This window comes from Rhinolophus hipposideros, assembly GCF_964194185.1.
Source record: "Rhinolophus hipposideros genome assembly, chromosome: 2".
NCBI classification, from domain to species: Eukaryota; Metazoa; Chordata; class Mammalia; order Chiroptera; family Rhinolophidae; genus Rhinolophus; species Rhinolophus hipposideros.
This window is the reverse complement of record NC_138048.1, coordinates 68,666,649-68,688,097: the sequence shown is the minus strand read 5'-3', so window position 1 is coordinate 68,688,097 and position 21,449 is coordinate 68,666,649. Positions and strand designations below refer to the sequence as shown.

The 21,449-nt window shown below is 36.5% G+C and overlaps 1 pseudogene across 1 annotated transcript; it reads left to right on the top strand.

Annotated features, from left to right (window-relative positions):
• The first annotated feature begins 13,581 nt into the window (after positions 1-13,581).
• Positions 13,582-20,332, top strand: LOC308510163 (asparagine synthetase domain-containing protein 1-like; annotated as a pseudogene). Its single transcript has 2 exons — positions 13,582-13,596; positions 18,595-20,332. The product of its transcript is annotated as an asparagine synthetase domain-containing protein 1-like (transcript).
• The last annotated feature ends 1,117 nt before the right edge of the window (positions 20,333-21,449 follow it).

Below are 21,449 nucleotides of genomic sequence, written 5' to 3'. Positions count from 1 at the left end.
GGATAAAAAGATAAAAATTGATATGTACATTTACACAGATGACTCTCATGAGCATTATGCTAAGTGAAATAAACTGAAGTCAAAAGTATAGCGTTGGGAGACAATTCCCCATATCATTTCTACACATTTTGTGATATCTTTTGTTGAAAAGTCTGTTTTTAACGATATTTGCTATTCAAAGTCCTTTGAAGCAAGACACGGTATCTTTGTCCAGGTCAGAGAAGAGATTTGTTTCCTAACCTGTATAAAAAAGACATTGTCTCTCCCTTGGGGCAAAGCTTGGGTACATTTGCTCACAGCCTATTTAAGAAATTGGAGGTATCCAATAAACAGAGTTTCTCAGTTGTTAACATTCACTGGTGAGTAAGTAGCACCCTCCTCAACCCTCCTTCATGCCACCTCATGGAATTTGGGGGAACAAGTGAATGGATGAGGACATGAAGCTTATACAGCCTACAGTGCTGTGTGTAATAAACTTTTAAAATCCAATTAAGTCATTGTCTCCTTAGCAGCTGAATTAGGGCACATGGCAAGAAAATTTTTTTGTATCACTACTTAGAAAGTTCTTCACAATTATATCATGTAAAATTGTATTTACATGAAATTGTGGAAAAGAAAATCTATAGTGAATGAACTGGAACAGAGTGAGCTAAGGGCTGGATGTAGGGGGTAGGGAATTATTGCAAAATGGCAAAGAGGCAACTTTGAGGTAATGGACATGTTCCTTATCTTGAATGTTGTGGTGGTTGCACAGCTGTGTAAATTTGCCAAACCTTCGTCAAATGTATAGTTTAAACTGGTCAATTTATGTTAAAATTTAATTCAATAAAGCTGATTAAAAACATCAAGCGTTTGTAAGACAGAACAGAAAAAATGAGGGAGGAAACTAACAAAAGTAAGGGACAATAATTTAGTAAAGTGAAAGCACAGTCACGTAAAGTCCCATTGCTTTCCCAGGAAAATGAATGAAATATTCATCACCATACACATATAAAATTTTAAAGCACCTAGTTTAAATAATTCTAAAAGTGGACGTCATAAAAATGGCTGCATGAGGTGAGCCTCTTGAACTTTCCCCTGCAATTTACCACAAATTGAACTATAACTCCACAAAGGACTCCCTGTGCAACACACAGGCAAGACTAAGAGACACACTAAGGTGAAATCACCTAAAGGTGGGCAAATTGCACAACTGGAGACGGAGCTACTCGGGCGCAGGACGCAGACCTAGCTCAGTGCTCCGAGCTCGCTGCATCCCGGAACTACCGCAGCTGCGGGAGAGGGAAGAACGCGGACTGCTAGGGCTCCGCTTATGGCCCACAGGGCTGAGGGGGCAGTACATAACACAGCTGACACCAATGTTCATGGCAGAGACATCAGAGCAATGACTGAGGGAGGAAGGCTGAAAATGGTGGTTTAAGCTGTCACTGCCAAGCAGAGAATGGAAGCCTTAGGCACAGAGACTAGCCATCCCCTCCCTACCCTCCCAGAGCTCTCACTGCCCTTACCTTTCCAGTGCTAGAAGCGGAACAGTAGCAGTGTCAGATTAAAAGAACAGAATATTTGCAGTTCTGAGATCTGTGGTCCACAGATGTGGACTCACAGCCCAACAGGTTCCTGCAAAGGAGAGGGAGCTGTAGAAGCAATACTGGCTGTGCTGGTGGTCACCGCCATTGCTCTGGGCCAAGTCTCACAACTCACCCCACCCCTGGCGCCACCTATCTGGGAGGATCCCTGCAGGAGTAAACAGAGCTGCTGAAACACACAGGCTCTGAATCTGGTGCAGGAAGAGCTTTGGAGCTTCAGAAGCTCTCTGCATCCCCACACGGAGGCGCCACCCAATGACCCAGGTGAACTGTTCACAGAGGAAAAGCATGCCTTGCAGGGAATCCCACCACTGTGTGAGAAGCTGGAATAGTGAAGAGAAAACAGCACCACGGTATGAAAGAGAATAAAAGGCTGCAGTCGGAGAGAAAATAAAATATTCTACCAACTCCTACTGGTAAACAAAAGACAGACCTCTTTCTATCAACCTATTGTGGAACCTGCTCCTGTAGATGTCTAGGAAGAGAAATAATAAATGATTAATTGCCATGAATAACAAGGCAACAAGACAGCTCAGAAAGAAAATGAAACGTCTCCGGAAAATAAACTTAAAGATATGGAAATATGTGATTTAAATGATAGAGAATTCAAGATTGCAGTTCTTAAAAAACTCAGTGAGATGCAAGAAAACACAGAAGAAAATGGAATACTCTAAATATCAAACTTTCTTTTACATAAACTTACTGGTAACCACTCAAAAAAAAAAAAAATCCAGAACTGAAATATATAATGAAGAAACAGGGAAAAATCATAGAATCCAACACTCAAAAATAATAGACAGCAACAAAAAGGCAAAAAAACAAAGGAGACACAGTTTTACCAGAAAACTAAAGATAGAATGATAGGAAATCCTCACATATCAATAATCACCCTAAATGTAAATGGACTGAACTCACCAACAAAAAAGGCACAGAGTAGCAGATTGGATCAAAAAACTAAACCCAACCCTATGCTGCCTCCAAGAGACACATCTCAGCTACAAGGACAAGCATAGACTCAAAGTGAAAGGGTGGAAATTGACACTCCCAGCAAATGATATCCAGAGAAAATCTGGTGTAGCCATACTGATATCAGATAAAACAGACCTCAGGATATAAAAGGTAACAAGAGACAAAGATGGACATTTCATAAGGATAAAGGTGACTATACAACAAAAAGACATAACAGTCATCAATATTTATGCCCCCAATCAGGGAGCACCGAAATATACCAAGCAACTACTAACAGTACTAAAGGCATAAATTGACCAAAATTCAATTACAGTAGGGGACCTAAATACATCATTGGCAGCTATGGATAGATCATCCAAACAGAAAATAAATAAAGAAATAGCAGCCCTAAATGACACATTAGATGAAATGGACATAATTGACATTTATAGAGCACTTATCCTAAAACATCAGACTACACTTTTTTTTTTCTAGTGTACATGGAACATTCTCAAGGATAGACCATATATTGGAACATAAAATCAGCCTCAGCAAATTTAAGAACATTGAAATAATACCAAGGATATTCCCTAATCATAAGGCTTTGAAAGTGGATATCAACTGCAAAAAGAAAGCAAGAAAACCTACAAGTAAGTGGAGATTAAACAACATATTTTTGAAGAACAACCAGGTCAAAGAAGACATTAGAGGAGAGATCAAAAGATACATAGAAACAAATGACAATGAAAATACATCCTACCAAAATTTGGGGGATGCAGCGAAAGCAGTTTTAAGGGGGAAATTTATATCATTACAGGCCTATCTGAAGAAAAAAGAAAAATCCCAAATAAATAACCTCACATTACACCTTAAAGAACTAGAAAAAGAAGATCAAATGAAACCCGAGGTCAGCAGAAGAAAACAAATAATAAAAATCAGAACAGAACTAAATGAAATAAAGAACAAAAAGACAATAGAAAAAACTAATGTGACAAAGTCCTGGTTCTTTGAAAAGATTAATAAAATCAACAAACCCTTGCCTAGACTCACTAAGATAAAAAGAAAAAAGACACTAACAAACAAAATCAGAAATGAAAGAGGGGAAGTTATCACGGACACCACAGAAATACAAAGGATCATCCAAGAATACTATGAAGGAGTATATGCCACCAAATTCAATAACCTAGAAGAAATGGACGAGTTCTGAGAAACATATAGCCTTCCTAGGCTGAATCATGAAGAACTGGAAAATCTAAATAGACCAATCAAGAATAAGGAAATTGAATCAGTCATCCAAAACCTTCCCGAAAGCAAAAGTCTGGGACCAGATGGCTTCACTAGTGAATTCTACCAAACCTTCAAACAGGATCTAATACCAATCCTGCTCAAACTCTTCCAAAAAACTGAAGGAGAGAAAATACCACCTAACTCATTTTATGAGGCCAACATTACCCTGATACCAAAACCTGGTAAGGACAACACAAAAAAAGAAAACTATAGACCAATATGTCTGAGGAATACAGATGCAAAAATCCTAAACAAAATTCTAGCAAATCAATGCAACAATGCATTGAAAAGATTATTCATCACGACCAAGTGGGGTTCATCCCAGGGGCACAAGGATGGTTCGACATACACAAATCCATCAATGTGATGCATCACATAAAATAAAGGACAAAAATCATTTGATTATATCAATTGATGCAGAAAAAACATTTGACAAGATACAATATTTATGAATAAAACAATAAAATAAGTATATAAGGAAAATATCTTAACATAATAAAGGCCATATATGACAAGCCCTCAGCTAATCTCATAATTAATGGTGAAAAACTGAAGCCCTTTGCTCTACGTTCAGGAGCACGACAGGGCTCTCCCCTATCACCTCTGCTTTTCAACATAGTGTTGGAAGTCCTCGCCAGAGCAATCAAGCAAGATAAAGAATAAAAGGCATCCAAATTGGGAATGAAGAAGTTAAATTATCACTCTTTGCAGATGACATGATGCCATGTATAGAAAACCCTAAGGACTCTATCAAAAAGCTATTAGACACAATAAATGAATACAATAAAGTTGCCAGCTAAAAAATGAACATACAAAAGTCTATTGCATTCCTATATACTAACAATGAAATCTCAGAAAAAGAAATAAAAAAAAAATTACTTTTGCAATTGCAACAAAAAGAATAAAATACCTAGGAATAAACTTAACCAAAGGTGTGAAAGATCTATATGCTGCAGAATATTAAGACATTTTTAAAAGAAATTGAAGGAGACACAAAGAAATGGAAAGACATTCCGTGCTCATGGATTAGAAGAATGAGCATAGTTAAAATGGCCATATTACCCAAAGCAATATACAGATTTAATGCAATCCCCATCAAACTCCCAGTGGCATTTTTTAAGGAAATAGAACAAAAAATCATTATATTTGTATGGAACCACAAAAGACTCCAAATAATCAAAGAAATCATAAGAAAAAAAGAACAATGCTGGAGGTATCACACTGCCTGACTTTAGCTTGTACTGCAGGGCAACAATAATCAAAACAGCATGGTATTTGCAGAAAACAGACACATTGACCAATGGAATAGAATTTAGAACACAGATATAAAACCACATAAATATGGACAGATAATTTTTGACAAAAAAGCTAAAAACATACAATGGAGGAAAGACAGCCTCTTCAATAAATGGTGCTGGGAGAATTGGATAGCCACGTGCAAAAGAATGAAACTGGACTATCTGTCACCATGTACCAAAATTAATTCAAAGTGGATCAAGAACTTAAGCATAAGACCAAAAACAATAAACTACATAGAAGGAAACATGGGTACTAAATTACAGATTTGGGGTTCAAAGAGCATTTTATGAATTTGCCTCCTAAGGCAAGGGAAGTAAAAGCTGAAATAAACGAATGGGACTATATGAAACTTAAAAGCTTCTGCACAGCAAAAGAAACCATTGCCAAAATAGAAATACAGCCAACTGAATGGGAGAAGAGTTTTGCAAACAGTGCCTCCGATAAGAGGCTAATATCCAAAATATACAAGGAACTCATACAACTCAACAACAAAAAAACAACGCAACTGAACCATGGGCAAAGGACCTGAAGAGACATTTCTCCAATGAGGATATACAAATGACCGATAGACATATAAAAAAATGCTCAATATCACTAATCATCAGAAAAATGGAAATAAAAACCACAATGAGATATCACCTCACCCCAGTTAGAATGTCTATCATCAAGCCAAATAGTAACAAGTGTTGGAGAGGCTGTGGATAAAAAGGAACCCTCATACACTGTTGGTGGGAATGCAGATTGGTGCAGCTGTTATGGAAAGCAGTATGGAGATTCCTCAAAAAATTACAAATAGAATTACCAAATGACCCAGCAATCCCTCTCCTGGGTATCTACCCAAAAAAATCTGAAAACATTTATCCATAAAGACAAGTGTGCTCCAATGTTTTCTGCAGCTTTGTTTACGGTGGCCAAGACATGAAAACAACCAAAATGTCCTTCGATAGATGAATGGATAAAGAAGTTGTGGTATATATAGACAACGGAATACTATTCGGTGGTAAGAAAAGATGAAATAGAGCCATTTGTGACAACATGGATGGTGTGGGGACAAAGCCCCAAAAGCAGTTTCCAGGCTTTCGGCCTCACATAGAAAGGTGTTGGCTCGGGTAGTAAATGGCCATCAACTGTGATCAGATGGCCATCAGCTGTGGCTAGTTGGCCATCAGCTGTAACCCGTAAGCCATTGGCCACTAATATAACTGCCGTGGCTAAGCTAGCAAAAGAATGGGGGCTAGCAAGAGCGGATTGCAGAGAGGCGGATGCCGCCGTTGACTCCCCTACCTATGGCTCCGTGGGTGTTCCTGTTTGGCCTCACCATGTCCTGCGTTCTTTTGTTGGGAGCGGGACCAGAGACCCCGCCAGACACCCTGCATGACACATGGTGCAGCCAGCAGGGTCTCCTGCGTGACAGATGGATATTGAGAGTATAATGCTAAGCGAAATAAGTCAGACAGAAAAAGCAGAGAACCCTATGATTTCACTGATATGTGGTATATAAACTGAAAACAACAAAAGAACAAGACAAACAAATGAGAAACAGAAACTCATAGATACAAACAATAGTTTAGTGGTTACCAGAGGGTAAGGGGGTGGGGGGAGGGAGATGAAGATAAAGGGGATCAAATATATGGTGATGGAAGGAGAACTGACTCTGGATGGCGAATCCACAATGTGATTTATAGATGATGTAATACAGAATTGTACACCTGAATTTTTTTTAACTTTACTAAGAATTGTCATCCCAACAAACTTTAATTAAAAACAAACAAACAAAAATCTTAAAAGTCCCAGAAAGTAAAACAAGAAAAAGAAATTTAAAAAAATCAAATCATAACAGGTCCTCTAACAAGGAATGAATAATAATCTATAGTTCATTGACTCTCATCAATGACACATTCCAAGCTATAAGGAAAATTTATAATTCTATGAGCAATTCATTCTTAATATGTTGTATGAGTGTCCTCCAGAGAAACATAAACAATAGGATACATATAAAGTGATTTCTTATAAGTACTGGCTCATATGATTATGGAGTCTGAGAAGTCCCATAATCTGCCATCTGCAAGGTAGAGACGTAGGAAAGCTCATTTCAGTAGAAGGCTTGAGAGCAGGAAAGCTGATGATGTAGATTCTAGTTTGGGTCTAAAAGCCTGAGAACCAGGAGCATCGAGGGCAGAAGATTGATGTTCCAGCCCCACAGTCAGGCAGAGAGTGATTCAACCTTCCTCTGTCTTTTTGTTCTTTTCAGGTCCTTCAGGATTTGGATGATGCCCACTCACATGGTGGAAGACCATCTGCTTTCCTCAGTCCACCAATTGCAATGCTTGTCTCTTCCAGAACCACACTCACAAACACATCAGAAATGATGTTTAATCGATATAGCATTGTATGGTACAGTTAAAGTGATACACGCGTAAAATTAATTGTTACATAAGTTCTATGCTGCCCTGTATATTTTGGACTTACCTACCTGTCTAGACTCATGTTTCCATATTCTAGACTCATTAGCCTTTTGTTTAATCTTGAACTTTCTCAGCACCTTCCTTTACACATACTGTTGTCACTGCTGGGATGCTCTTACTTTCTCTATGTGCTACTTACCTTCTCCTGTTCATTCGTCAGATTGCCAGTACTATATGCAGCTTTTAGTGAAATTGTGTCAGGACATGTCAAACACTGCAACTTGTTGTCTTTTCTGTCATAGAAATTATTGTAGTATTTTGTTTTCACTTTTTTATGATTGATTTCCCCACTAGAAAGTAGGTACCAAGAACATAGCATCAGTGTCTTATTTACTCACCATTTTATCCCAAATGCCTCATGAATCTGGCACCAAGTGAGGACCCAGTATATATTTGTTCAATACCTGATGAAAAGAAAAAATAATTACAAGAAGTTCCTTGGAGAAGTCTGGGTGTCCTTATACCTCCTGCCTGGAGAAGGGAAGAGAAAGAGCGTTCTATGTGCTTGAACATTTCAATAGCCCCAGGAAAATGTCTGTCTCACATTATGAGTTAAGTGTCAATTCAGCTGGGCACTGTAGTAATGTTCCTTCTCAGGCGAGAAGTGCTAAGAAGCAAAGGGTAAGAGGGAGGTGTGTATGTACTTGTTTCTTCAAATCATAAACAATGTCGCCTCCATCCTCAGAGGTACATGCATCTGTGCCTTTTCCTTGGAAATCACTCCATTTTCTACTTTAAGAAACACGTAGAAAACACTTGTCCCAGAGTCCATTTCTCCTAGTCTATTTATTGCTATAAAATTTTACTTGCTTCTAACTTGCTTTTATCATTTTAAGAGAGTCTTAAGGTGGAAAATCTCATGTTTAATCTGCCATCCTGAAATGAAGATCCATGAATTTTAAATTTCAACAGTTATTTTCAAGTTGATTTACAAAGTAATACCAATTTCTACTGCAACTGACAGTGAATAAAAACACATATTTTTTCCCATACCTAACAATGAATGAAAATTATGGAAGAGGAGATTTTTAAGGAAATACTAAAATGGAAAACAAAGTTATAAGGTTAAAAGAATAATGTAAATGATAAATTCTAAACCAAGACCACCTATGAACAAATCTTGGGTAACATAATCTGAAACAATATTAGAACTTCAGGCAAGTAGGAAGTAAATAGATATGAAGCTATAAACTCTCAATTTTTCCTAAGGCAAAGTAATTATTTACATAAAAGACATACATGATAGACAATAGATAGATAAAATGTTACCTCAATTTCTCTAACATGAAATTATTTTGACCACTCAAGATAAAACAGGAGTTATTTTGATCATAAACAAAGTAAGCATAAAACATATTGGCTCTATTTGCTTAATAGTTATAACTAAATTTATGATGCACACAACACAGAAGATTTGGGAAGTATAATTCTAATTTCTCTAAGTTACCTAAGGTTCCCCTGGCTAGGGATCCTTGATAAAATTGTATTTTGAAGCCTTAGTCTCTTCAGGGTGTCCTTAGATGTGAAAGGCTGTAGCTAGAAATTATTCTGGGACTTTTCTTCAAGTTATGTGTACCTGAAGCCTTCTTATGAGTATATAACACTTCCTTAAAACAGAAAGACAAGTACTCTCTAGAATAGCGAATCTCTCAAATCATCTTATTTAATTCTCGGCAAAACAATAATTTCTCACTGATATTGTTCTTTGAAATGGATGTGTGTGTGTGTGTGTGTGTGTGTGTGTGTGTGTGTGTGTATAAATAGACTCTCCCTTGTAACCAATAAGATCCATGAGATAGGTCGACTTGACCTATCTTATATTCAGGGTTTAGAGCTTGATTTGGTGCTCATGAAATAGTTATTGAATTAATAAAAGTTTCTTTCAAAAGGGCTGAAAATAACAAAAATTTAAAAATCCATCCAAGGAAATATTTATTTAGTTAATGTAATATGTGAGTTGTATGTTCAACAAATATAATACAGTGGACTTCTAAAAACATAGTTTTTGCTTTGGTCATATTGAGAATAATTTATATGTAAACAGGAAGTGATGAGTAAGTTGGATTACAAATCAAATCAAAGACTGGAATGAAAAAATGGAATAGGTCAAAATTTTAACTGCATAACAGATAGAATATCTAGCTTAGCATCACTATATCTACAAAAAGTAAATAAATAAAAATAAAAAAAGATCTAGTGGTGTTAGTTGATTTTAACTTGTATAAGAGCAAATGTGTTATGGCTATCAAAATGTGTTAATTTAATCTTATACTGTATTCACAGAAGTATAATTCAGGGCAAGAGACATGATGGAGCAACTAGACTTTTCATGATAGCAAATAGACTTGTTTTATTCAGTACTGTGTAGAAATTTGAAAGAAAAACACTGACAAACTGGACTTTATCCAGAGAAATATGAACCGAATGTTGAAAACTGAAGGAAACCTTGTTTCCCACCTAAAGGTAGAGATCTAAAGATACGTTGTAGCCTTTCTGATCCATCTTGTATCCCAAAAAAGTGAAAGAAAAGAAGTGAATAACAAAACAAGGAAAATAAAGTTACCCTAAGCTGGAAGATGTTCCCTGAGTAAACCAAAAAAACATAAAAAAATTCCAGAAATTCCAAGAGTGCATACAGAATAGCAATATCAAATAAGCTCAGCATTATAGCCTCATTGAGGATAACCAGAGCTCAAGGAGAGCCAGGAGCAACTAAGGGGGTGTAAAACTGAACCAACAGCATCGGAATCCAGGTGGGTCAGCATCGATGCGCACTATCTCTCCCTCGTCCGTACAGCCCCTCTGGGGTATCCATCTCCATGTTTAAGCAATGGGTGAAGGAAATTCAGTCAGAGCATTCTGTAAGAACATTCTAGAAAATTGTCCACACCCTGGACATATGGAAAGTGCCCATGCTCAAAAGATCAAGGTGGTCTATACCTGCACACCGAGGCACTGCCACTCTCACAAACTCACCTTCTTGTCCACCTCTGCCACTCCAGTCTGTGCAATTTAGAGACAACAGGTTCTGAAAGAGAATTTCAGGTATCAAAATTAGCAGATTGGAGTGTTACATTAAATATATTTTAAAAATTAAGAGATATATGGGGATATTGCAGTCATAAAATGCAATTAAGACGTGTGCTGACAGTAGGAACATGGCAATAGCTTAGATTTTAATATCCCTGTATTCTTGTGGAAAAAAAAAAAAAGAAAGAAATATAGAAAGCAAATGCCAATTATATGTTCATTTAAATTTGAAGAAAACTTACAAGTCCAAATTGCATGCAAGTGAACAAAGTCAGAGGCTGGTAGGAAGCCCATATAGGAAGTTGAAATGATACTGTGAAGAAAAAGGTATTGCAAAGGGGTAATCAATGGACGATCTCAGAAATCTCTAGAAAATATTCACACTCAAAAAAGGTAGGAAATCCTATCAGAAAGGCAAGTCTGTGAGTTCAGCTGAGTTGGAGTGGAGTTTAAGCACTGGGGAAGGAAAGAGACTCATTCTGAAGATTATTCAGGAGACTCAGAAAAGGTAGAGCTCAGAAAAATATGACAAGATCCAGGTCACTAGCTGATGGCATCTTGTAAGAAAATCAGGAAAGTACGGTGTTGGAGTGATAAGCCCGTCTGGACCAAGACGGGTTCTGAGAACCAGAGAGTTTATACTCAGTAGTGCCATAATATCAGAAAAAAACACTATGTATTGATGTAGATTGCAACCGATGATTGAATTGATTTTACCAGCCATTGTTCTCCCAAGGACTAGCTCACTAGAAGTAACATTTACGGTGTTACATAGGACTACATCCTTGGAGAAAAATCTCAGTTTTCCTCCAATCCACAGTCACTTGGATATTATATAAATTTTTATATACAGTAATGGTCAGGAACCCAAGCAATCTATCATATTTGATCAAAATAAGCATAAATCATTTATTCATGATTTACCATTCGTAACTTGATTCACTGATTCATCTCCAGACAAGACAAGGTCAATACAAAGAAAAAAAAAATGATTAAGCATCTTGCCCTCAGGAGAGAAAAGCTTAACCATCAAATTCATCTTCACATCTGACCTCATGAATCTTAACACTGAGAGTACTATAAGAATAGATATAGCCCTTAATGGAAGATGTCCATTCACATGAAAATATCTGTGTAAAAATGAAAATAATGGAAATAGTAATAATACAAATGGAATGGGTGTGTCACCAGTTATTCTAGTCCTCACCGTGGGACAATCTGATTCCCCTAACGTAATTGTCTATTCTTTTATCAGCATTTATTTTCACTATTTTTTCCACTTCAAAAAATGTTGTTTTCAATTTTAATTCTCCCTGATTCCCTACTCCGTGGTACCCTGATTTTTCACATATTCCTTCATGTCATTCATGTAATGGTGTTTACCTATGAATTAAGCAAGGTAAGGGATGGGGGGATGGTGACATCTTTTAGATCTCCCAATATGATACTACAATCACCTGTAATCAGATAGGATACAATAATAGGCTTCAAATTCTGTCTTTCGGGGTCAAGGCATTCTTTGACTTTCTTAATTCTTATTCTGGCTTCCTACCCACCTTCTGAACAGAAATATAAACAGAGCCAATCTGTACATTGTCTTATTCAGCTCGAGGAGCTATTAAAAAAAACTATAGATTGGATTGCTTAAACAATAGATATTTATTTTTCACAGTTCTGAGGGCTGGAAAGTCCAAGATTAAGGTGCCAGCAGATTTGGTGATCACTGTCTTCCAGACTCGTTGAGGACGGTCTTTTTGCTGTGTCCTCCTACGGCAAGAGAGGGAGCTCCGGTCTCTTTTCCTCTTCCTATGAGGACACTACTCCTGTCATAGAGGCACACCCTCATCTAAACCTAATTATTTTTCAAAAACGCCTACTTCCGAATGCCATCACATTGGTGGTTACAGCTTCAACATATGAATTTTAGGGGAACAATTCAATCTGTAGCATATACCTACGTCATATATATGGTAATATGTATTGCATTAAATGTAAAAAAAAAAAAAATCCTGAAAATAAAACTGACAATTAATGTTCTGATAAAAAATGCCTAGATGGCTGAATTGATTCTTTGTGTAGTTCTGGATAATTTCCAAGTTTCATAGCATAAGATAACAAAATACATTTGTTATCTGATGCCTGACCCCAATTTACTTGGTTTCTCCACTCCCCTCCTTTCTAGCATTCTACTCTCTAGTCACAATTTGTTTTTCACCCTTCACTTAAAATGTCTGATTCTGTCAATGCCTTTGCACATACTGTTCCCTTTCCATGAGATGCCTTTTCTTCCCTGTGCATTAAGATAAATCCTGATTCATCCATTCAGACCAAATCCCACTGAAGTATTTTCTGACCTCTCCTTTCTCCCAATAGCTAATTACTCCCCTTTCTATTGCTATCTCAATTTGTTTATACTTTTATAATAACACTAAAGCCGTGAGTATTTCAATTGCTTGGTTATGTTTCTCTCTTTCTCCTATTAACCGTGAAACCCTTGCCCGTGAAACGGGCAAATTATAACAAAATGTTTTAATTTGGAAAATCCAGATCTGTGCCTGATCCACAATAACTCTCAGTATATAAAGAGTAAATAAATAAATGAGTGAACTATTAACATAGGCCACACAGGGAAGTATGAGACCAGTTGTTTTTCAGTATTCCTTGGTCTGGAAACACTTGCCCCTTGTTTCACACAATCTCCTCTACCTAGCCTGTCCAGTTTTGCCTATGGTTGTACTGCTTCAGCATTGCAAACATGTTACTTAGTTAACTCATCCCTTGTTTTTTGCTTCAAGAAATCTTGATCCTCTTACCTAAGCAGTGTTTTACAAACGTGCTTAGCTATAAAGCTCAATGAAGGTCCTTATTAAAAAATATATACTAATTCTTAAGCCCAACCTTAGATCTACTGAATATGAAACTGTAAAGAATGGGCTCAGTAATATATTTTTAAACAAGTTCCCCAGATGATTCTGAAGAAGGTAAGTAAGAACACCATGAACAGAGAGTAAAATCAGTTTGTTCTATCTGTTTTAGGATAATTGCTTTCTCCAGTGGCCACTTGTCTGAGCTTACAACTCCATTAAGCAATAGTTCACCTTCCTTATACCTAGATAGAAGACTATCACTCGAATGTCTTTCCCGAATTTGTTTCCTTGGGTTATTAGGAAAATTGGAAACCTCTCCAATGGACACCAGACATCTCCATGCTATTTCCTCCAAGCAAAAGTCAATACAGAAAGGTCGTCCTATTGTCTCTATGTCTAGATGCTCTCTGAATTTCTGTTTCACATGTGCTGGAGCAGCTGTTTCTGCCAAACCTTAGAACAGCTCTGGGTACTGGCAGTCTGCAAACTGACTCTGATGAGATATGACAGCTCATGCTCTGTGGGTTTATCCTTAATGAGACTAGATCCTGAGGATGTAAGGATTCCCTGTAGAAAGTACAGACTGGGTGTCACCCAGGGTTAAAAATAGGAATGAAAACTAAGTACTTAGCATAGAACCTCATGCAGAGTAAACATTCAATAAATATTGCCAATTATTAATATTTCTGTTGTTGGATGGACTGCATATATCTTCTCCCCTTGATCCCAACCCAAGGAAACCAATACTGTATAGGATGTTTAACCTAAATCTTGAACATATGAAAATATTTTAGTTATCTAAACTAGTTAAACTATTTAAATTAGTTTTTGTTAATCACAATATTATGTAAGTATAGACAATTTCCATAAAATACCCAAATTCAAGATGTTTAATTCATATTGCAAAGGCCATAAACTAGTTTCTGTGATCCAGTAAGGATATTAGCACTTTAAGAACACTTTTGTGAATACTAAATATTACTGCTTATATTAACTTTTTTTTTTAATTAAAGTTTATTGGGGTGACAATTCTTAGTAAATTTACATAGATTTCAGGTGTACAATTCTGTAATACATCATCTATATCTCACATTGTTTACCACTCAGAGTCAGTTCTCTCTCCATCACCATATATTGGACCCCGTTTAACCTCTACTATGTAACAAAACACTCCAAAACTCACTGGCTTAAAACAACCACCATTTTATTATTTCTCAAGAATCTGTGAGCTGGCTAGGTGATCTGATTCAGGCTGAACATGGCAAATTTAGGTTGAACTCCTTCATACATTTGTGGTCTGCTGGAGGGATGCTGGGGGATCGTCTGGCTGTTCTAGTTTTGCCTCAGCTGGGACGGCTTGCCTCAAGGACAAGGAGATATGCCTAGTTTGTTCAAATAGTGACCACAGGTGTCCAAAGAGAGAAAAGAGTGTAAAGTCTCTGGACCTAGGTTTGGTAGAGATTAATGACTTGGCCAAAATGACTAATAACTTGACTAAAATGATGACTACAATGTCATTTTTGCCATATCTTATTAATAAAAAGAAATTGTAAGTTTAGTTTAGATCTAAAGGTTGAGACGTAGACTTCACCTTTAATAGAAATTGCTTAAATATATTATTTCAAAGGATATAGGGAGACTATTATTTGGAATAGTCAATTTAGTTAGTCTGCCATATTAGTCATTGTGGCAAGATATCTCACTTTGGGGGTTTTCTAAAATTTTATCCAAAAAAAAGTTAGATTAAGAGCTAAGGTCAATATCATGCTCTTGACTCATTTTTACCCTGATGGTTAAAATAAAGCCATCAAAATTATCAGAAATATGTGTTCATCTTTTTTAAAAAAATATATTTTATTTATTTTTTCAATCTTTATTAAATTTAGTGGGGTGACATTGGCTAGTAAAATGATATAGGTTACAAGTTTACATTTCTATAATACATTATCTATATATTGCATTGTGTGTTCACCACCCAGAGTCAGTTCTCCTTCCATCACCATATACTTGACTCCCTTTTTCCTCTTTTACCACCCCCTCTCCTCCTTTACCCTCTGGTAACCACTAAACTATTGTCTTTGTCTATGAATTTTTGTTTCTTTGTTTGGTTTGTTTATTTGTTGCTTTCAGTTTTATATTCCACATATTAATAAAGTCATATGGTTCTCAACTTTTTCTGTCTGACCTTTTTCGCTTAGCATGATAATTTCAATATCTATCCATGTTGTGACAAATGGCAGTATTTCATCTTTTCTCACAGCCAAGTAATATTCCATTGTCTATATGTACCACATCTTCTTTATCCAATCATATATTGAAGGACATTTTGGTTGTTTCTATGCCTTGGCAACAGTGAACAATGTTGCAATGAACATAGGGGTACATATATTTTTACAAATAAATGTATTTAGATTTTTGAGGTAGATACACAGAAAAGGGATTGCTGAGCCATATGGTAATTATATTCTTAATTTTTTGAAAACGTCCATATTGTGTTCCATAGTGGCTGTGCCAATTTGCATTCTCACCAACAGTGTATGAGGATTCCTCTTTCTCCACAGCCTTTCCAACACTTATAATTACTTGTCTTGTATAATAGCCATTCTAACAGGTGTGAGGCAATGAAAAGAATAAAATACCTAGGAATAAACTTAACAAAGGATGTAAAGGACCTCTACACTGAAAACTATAAGACATAATTAAAAGAAATTGAACAAGACATAAAAAAATGGAAAGATATTCCATGTTCATGAATTGGAACAATCAACATAGTTAAAATGGCCATATTACCCAAAGCAATATACAGATTTAATGCAATCCCCATTAAAATACCAATGTCATTTTTCAAGAAATAGAACAAAAAAATCATCAGATTTGTTTGGAATCACATAAGATCGTAAATAGCCAAAGCAATCTAAAGAAACAAGAACAAGGCTGGAGGTATCACACTCCCTGACTTCAATTTATACTATAACATGACAATAATCAAAACTGCATGGTATTTGCAGAAAAACAGACACACAAACCTGTGGAATAGAATTATAAACCCACATATATATGGGCAGATAATTTTCACCAAAGGATCCAAAAAACATACAATAGAGAAAAGAAAGCTTCTTCAATAAATCATGCTGGGAAAATTGGAAAGCCACGTGCAAAAGAATGAAACTAGATTGCTATCTGTCACCACGTACCAAAATTAACTCAAAATGGATCAAAGACCTAACTAGAAGACCTAAATATAAGCAATAAATAAATAGACACTTTTCTCAAGAAGACATACAAATGGCCAACAGATGTATGAAAAAACGTTCAACTTTACTAGCTATTAGGGAAATGCGAATCAAAAAGCATGTGTTAATCTTTAAAGTAGTGTTAGTATAAACCTCATAGTTTTTAAGACTGTTACATAACATACCACAGTAACTGCATAGCAGTGTGTCTGACAAAAGGTAAATGTATATATATAGTATAAATATAAATGTGTATATATATATATATATATATATATATATATATATATTGAACTAAGTAAAAATAATGGATTGTTGTTTCCATTTGATCTTTTCATAATATTTATTAAGTAGAGTTTCAAATTTTTCCTTTAATTTTTTTCATGTATCATCATTATACTGTTTTTCAAGATATTAAAGTTATTTGGTCATTTTCTTTAGAAACATCCAATCTCTCAAATATGTTTTCCAATTGATCCTTTCATCCTGACTAATGAATAAATGAATAAACTTTTTTTTAATCAATGGGACTTTGTACTTGTAAGAAACAGAAACTATACCTGGACAATTTAAAAAGAAAATAAATATATTCAGGAAACACTGAAGCACTCACAAAATTGACAAAAGTGTTGGGGAACCAAAGTCAGAAAATGAAGGCAGAAATGTACAACCAAATCAGGTCAGAAACAGTCTCTAATAATTCTAGCAAAACTCACAGGCTTTTGACTATAGCCTGTGTGCCCAATGAATAATTTTTTAACTCTCCTCTGAGCCTCATTTCAAACCCTCAAGATTCAAAGTCCTTTACTAGAGCATCTGATAGACTGTGCCGAGGTCACAGCCCTATCACCACACCTAGAGAACTGAAAGAAAGACTGTTTGTCCCCTTCTGTCTTCCATTGTGGAAAGCAAGTCCTTTCCATTAAATTTACGGTCCCAATCAATTCAGAAGAATGTTTGGATAATGGTCATACTAAAGCCAATGTCCACTGTAATCTACTCTTTTAGTTGTTCTATATTCACAATATATTTCTTCTCACACTGTATTTCAAAAAATAATAATAGTAATTGTAGACTCTAGCATAGGCTATTATGTCTTATGTATATTTACACTCCTCCCAGAGGGGGGCACTTAATAGTTCACTTCTGATTAACATCTTTTTTTTTTCTTTCCCCCTACATCTGTTGTGATTCCCATCTGAAGATGCTGAAAACTGTGTAGGAAAACAAACAAACAAACAAAGAAACCTGTAAAGCTAACCACCACAACATCCTATAGTGAGTGGTAGGGTTAAAGAAAAGTAAAATTATCGAGGAGCTTGTACAAGCTGAGGCTGGGGCCAAGAGGCTGCTGGGGCACCAGCCAGGCTGCCCAGCCTGTGTATGCTGCATTCCATGTTGATACATTTCTCAGAGCCATGCCAAGAGGATGGCTGTAGGCTGGTTCCTAATGACAGCTCAGCTCCTCACCAAGAAGATCTTCACAGCAAAATTAAAGAACAAAAAAAAATTCCGTGGATTAACTTTCTAACCTGAAGAATAGGAAAGTATATAGCCAACAACAGAACAACAACATATTCTTTCCTGCAGATCAAACAGAAATGCGTTCTAAAAGCAAAAATATATTGAATGAGCTGAAAAAATAATACCAAGAAATAGAAAAGTAACAGGAGACCAAAATCAAGACATAGTCAACTTGCTTTCACATAACAATGTGTGTAGCATTTGTTGTTCTTTCTGTAAGCTTTCCTGCTAAATATTTCAGCTGAGATTTGAAAGGGGATTTACGGTATAATCTTACACGATGGGGAACCAACAGTTGTTAACTCGCAGTTGTTGACTATCTGTGTTTATTTTCTGGTCATGTCTTTCACTTAAGAGGTGCTTTGACTGCCTAGAATATGGAAGAGGAAAGAGACAACATGTTCCTAGTGCAATAGAGGTGGAAACCGAAAAGACTAATGATATTCAAATAATGTTTAATTATCTGTCTTCTTGTAAAAATGTATCTTATATTTTGTCCAAGGTCCTTGGTTTTTTATATATTATCAAGTATCAGGTCATTATTTATGGATCTGCAGGGATGTTTTTGGATTGCCATAACTTGTTTTGGCATTTTAGGTATTTGGGCAAGAGTTTCTGCCTCTTTTCAGTCAGCGCCCAAACATTCAAAGTGGCCAATCTGTGACAAGAAGTTCCAGAATCTGGAATTTTCAGAGTTGATCTCAAATCCAATTCCATTTCCAAATCTGTGGTTTTAAAATTGTATCTTTGGAAATATATTTACAAGCAGAATGTTATGAAAGAACATGTTAATAGCCTGATGCAAAATTCATCAAACTTGCCAACATTTGTGTTGGTGATAGCAAATGAACCCAAACTATGTCTAGAAGAACCTGTCATTCCTTAACATATAATGTTACCACAAGCTTCATTTGATTTTCATTGCAGTAACGTTTCCAGCATCCCACCTACAAGAGAGACACTTCAGGTCTGTCTTAATGATGGACATGTGAAGGCAGGAGTTCAGAAATTCATTGATGTCCTGTGTATTGCAGTCAAAAGATGTGTCTTGTGTTTACCTAGAGATGAAAACCTGACATCAAGTGAAGTTTTGAAAACTTGTCATAGGAAAGCAAATACCGCAGGCCTGTTTTCTGGGGATATCAATTCCATGGTTATTACAATCTTTGCTGACCCTCTTATTTCTCTAGATAAACCAATTAATTGATCTTAACGTGGCTTTCATGACTAAAGAGAAAATCATACCAACTAGTTTTAACAACAACAAAAAGGCGAAAACAGAAAAATGGTGAAATATCTTCTGAAGTATCCTCTAAAAGTGTTGTTATTACTATTGCTGCTGCTGCTGCTGATGGTCCTGATAGACAATTCAGTGTGCCAGCTCTAATCACAGAAAAAGCGCGACTGAAGGAACTACCAAATGCTAACCTGTCTGGATTTGGAATATTCTTGAAATTAATGCTTCTCTGGGCGAACTGCAAAAATTAAAAACTCAATGATGACACTTAGTTCAGCCCTTGGATATAGGGCTGGATGATAGCATTGGCTGCACAGTCTGGTTTGCTTCTAGAGGAAATGGTTGGTTAGTGCCTGAATGAAGTGAAATCATATCAGAGCAATGCAAAAGTAGTTCTTACTGGAAGTGGTGCAGCTGAACACAGTGAAGGTTATTCTCATCATCGTGTCCCCTTTCAGATACATAATCTGGAAGGATTGAATAAGGAAATTGAGATGGAGCTGGTTCAAATTTCTTGTAGAAATCATGATTGTAATGGTAGGGTTATTGATGATCATGGAAAAGAAGCAAGATTTTATTTCCTGAATGATGTCTTCTTTCTAAATTCCCTAGCATTTTGGAAAAAGGCAAACTGGACTTTACCTTGCATAATTGGTGAAAAACTAATTTTACTTCTTGAAGCAATTTAACTTGGTCTTATGAACTCTGCTCTTCTGCCAAACAGGCCATGCAATTTGGATCCAGAATTGCAAAAATGGAGAATAATAAAAATGTAGCTGATAAATGTGGCAGGCTCCAAGTCATTTCCTTAGAAAACCTTTCTATTGAAAGGCAATTAGAACATAATATTTCATGATGTTGCCACACAGCAGCCTATCCGTCTGTCTCCTTGTACTTGTCCCTAAAGAAAAGAGGGTCTGTGAGACAGATCCTTTCAGGAATTTTGCTTCACCTTTGTGCTTGTACCTTATGTCTCCATTTGGCCCCCAAAAGATGGCTGGTCAGCCAATGACGAGTAAGATTTCGCATGGGAGTGGGGTGGGTGGACGGGGGTGGGGGACAACTCAAGCCAGGAGCAGTGAAGTGGGGACCAACGGGAGAATCCACGGGGTTCATAGAGGTGGGCATAACCCCCACCATCCCTAGCTCTGCCTCTGGCTGCATTCCTTCCCAAAACCTGCTAGGGAAGAGATTCAATGTTGTGCTCTCCATCTATTCATATGCATATAGGTTTTGTCCCTCAGGGAAGTACATACATCCTGAGACTTGTGGTTCAGCTGCCTGCAGACAAGGGTGATTGGCTTAAATCCGTTTCCTATTATGATGTATAGGATTCACAGATCTTGAGATTGACAAGCTTTATTTCCTTTACTTCCTCACCTAACTAATAAAAGCTAATCTGTAGGCCCAATTAGGCGCCCAGCCCAGTCCTTGAGGCTGCAGTTCCCTTGGCTCGGCTTAAATTCAATTCATGACTACTGTCTTTTCTTAAGCGCCCTCCTGGCTCCCCACAACCCTTGTCGCGCAGGACGTGACATCATAACAGTAATATTTATTGAATAATGATGATATAAAAATAGAACACTGTTGCTTTTAAAAAAACAAATAAAATCATCTGTATAAAATAGGTAAACACGCACATTTTAGTAAGAAAATAGTTACGTGCTCTAGCTTCATATTCAAGAATTGGTTATAAATAGTACAATTGATTATAAATCAATTTATGATCTTTTTGCTCTATTACCAATTTCATATTCACATCATCCCATCTAAAACCAAGCCTCTTTTTATTCGTGTGTGTGTGTGTTTGTGTGTGTGTGTGTGTGTGTGTGTGTGTGTGTTTGCCCAGGAGCATGTGAAACTCAAACTGGTATTCAATAACCATTGTTATGTATCCTGACAAAAGCATATCTTTTTGAGGTACTATATTAGTTATCTATTTCTACTTAAAATTTATCCCAGAATTTAGCAAC